The sequence below is a fragment of the Aplysia californica genome, unplaced genomic scaffold (assembly GCF_000002075.1).
Source record: "Aplysia californica isolate F4 #8 unplaced genomic scaffold, AplCal3.0 scaffold00019, whole genome shotgun sequence".
Classification (NCBI taxonomy): domain Eukaryota; kingdom Metazoa; phylum Mollusca; class Gastropoda; order Aplysiida; family Aplysiidae; genus Aplysia; species Aplysia californica.
This window is the reverse complement of record NW_004797289.1, coordinates 1496554-1498170: the sequence shown is the minus strand read 5'-3', so window position 1 is coordinate 1498170 and position 1617 is coordinate 1496554.

Genomic DNA, 1617 nt, shown 5'->3' with positions numbered 1-1617 from the left:
GGTACTGTCAAGACTCCGCTGCTCTTTCCAAGCGAAACGTAGAGACGGACAGAGATAGAGAGGGGGGGGGGAGAGAGAGAGAGAGAGAGAGAGAGAGAGAGAGAGAGAGAGAGAGAGAGAGGGGGGGGAAAGAGAGAGAGAGGGAGAGAGAGAGAGAGAGAGAGAGAGAGAGAGGGAGAGAGAGAGAGAGAGAGAGAGAGAGAGACAGAGAGAGAGACAGAGAGATACAGAGACAGAGAGATACAGAGACAGAGAGAGATTCAGACAGAGAGAGACAGACATAGAGAGACAGATAGAGAGAGAGAGAGGAAGTTCTAAAAGAGCAAGACGAGAAACTTTCTTCTTCTCTAAAATATTTCCCTTTCGCACCATTTCGTGTTCTCTAATCATTTTATTTCGTCTGCTTTCCTCTCCACTTTCTGGACTCCTGACTCTTTCAGCAGCCTTTCTACTGCCACTCCTTGGCTTCTTCTTACTTTTGTCTTTCAAACACACCCCTGATCTTATGGAAGGTATGATGTATCTGGTCGTCTCGGATAAGGGCCAAAATTCTTGAAGGTCCAGGGTGCAAGTTGGCGCGCTAAAGATTCCTTGGTGGTTCAAAATCAATAAGAAGAGTAGGCTTCGGCCGCCACCCGTTCAAAATTCAATTTTTATTTTACTAAATGAAAATGTTTAATGTGTCCCGCGAGCTCATAATATGATATTATGCAGTTGCAAACGCCGTATAACGCCTCATTTTCAGTAGGTGGGAAATTTTGAATTTTGCCAAGGTGGCGGCCGAAGTCTACTCTTATCGTCTTATTATTTTTAGACCACCAATGGATTTTTAACGTCCGCAACTTGTACCCGGGACCTCCGAGATTTTTCGTCCTTGTCCGAGAAAGCTAGGCGAAGATCTTTCCTACCATAAGATTAGGGGTGATGGCTGAAAGACAACAGGAAGAAGGAGCCAAGGAGTACCGGCAGAAAGGCAGCAAAAAGAGTCCGAAGCCCAGAGATGGGGGCAAAGGAGAAGAAGGGGGGGGCAGAAAGTGGAGACGAAAGCAGGTGACAGAACATTGCAAGAGAGCAGGAAAGGAAGTGTAAGCAGACAATTTCAGAGAAGAAAAAGTTTTCATCGCTACCCGGATTCGAACCCGGGACCCTTGAATGAGAGGCAAACACCTTTACCTTTAAGCCACGAGAGCCCGTTGGGTTCCATCCAATATGCAGTAGAATTGTACATGGGCTGATTTATCAATGCCATGCTCATACTCATACTGTGCCAGAACAACATATGGGGAATTGCTTCTCTTTCTGTCCTCATCCATACTATCGTCATATTGCCACTACCTCGTCTTTTGTAGGTTTGTGACACTCTTGTGAACTGCTATTTCCGGGGTGCTTTGATAGTCGAAGCAGACTTTGTGCTGTTGAGGTTAGAGAGGTGAGCAGAGTAAGGGCTTCTCTGTTGACATCAACTCCTTATCGCTCATATGACCTTATGCAGTTGCGAGCGCCGTATAACCTTATAAAACGTAAAACAAACAGATCCGAGAATAGGCCTAGTAAAAAAATATAATGAAAAAATAATTGTTAAAAAAAATAAATAAATCTCTCTCTCTGTCTCTCTCT